At 37.3% G+C, this 689-nt stretch overlaps 1 pseudogene; it reads right to left on the bottom strand.

The window, feature by feature from the left end:
- On the bottom strand, positions 1-447 carry LOC126004574 (39S ribosomal protein L42, mitochondrial-like; annotated as a pseudogene).
- Positions 448-689: the final 242 nt, after the last annotated feature.

The raw sequence follows: 689 nt of genomic DNA, 5'->3' as shown, positions 1-689 counted from the left end.
TCATCTGTTCTTTGGAGGGTCCAGCTTCCTGCAGCATTAATGATACTGTCCACAAGGGTACCAATAGTACTTGGTAATAAAGAATATTTTGCTAAGTTGTTCTATCATGGATCCTTGCTCAGAACATACATTTTTCTCTTGTAATCTGGTTTTTAGTACTTGATAGTATGTTTTTCATTATTCTTCACAAGATCAGGTTGAGGAATAGGGTTTGTGTGATCATACAGAATGTCCACAGAAAGATGGTAGCAAATGATTGTTCATTCATCAGAGGTCAAAGAAAGCTCAACTTTGCAATTATAGTCATCTGGAAGAGAAGAAAATGCAGATTTGTGAAGACAAACATGATACAAAGCTCCATTTTGAAATGGAAGTAAATGTCTCAAGACAGTTCTCTGATGTTTCCCATTTTACTGCTGCTAGTGACATGGTGAATCCAGAAATAACTTTTATTCCTTGACAGCTGCTCACTGCAAATCCACCATCTTACCTCCTGGCAAAGAAGAATTTTTGAAGGCAGGAGCAGATCTTGGCACCAAGACTCTGAAATCAAGGTGTAATTATTCAAATTAATAACCATTATCTCATGAGCCCCTCCTCCTGCCAGACACAAATAGAAAACTGAATTTAAATCCTGTCTCTAAGTTATCATTCATTATTCATGATTCCAGAGGAGGAAAAGGGTCTCA

The sequence above is a fragment of the Suncus etruscus genome, chromosome 3, assembly GCF_024139225.1.
Source record: "Suncus etruscus isolate mSunEtr1 chromosome 3, mSunEtr1.pri.cur, whole genome shotgun sequence".
NCBI lineage: Eukaryota > Metazoa > Chordata > Mammalia > Eulipotyphla > Soricidae > Suncus > Suncus etruscus.
Note: the sequence above shows the minus strand (reverse complement) of the source record. Positions and strands in the feature narration are given on the sequence as shown.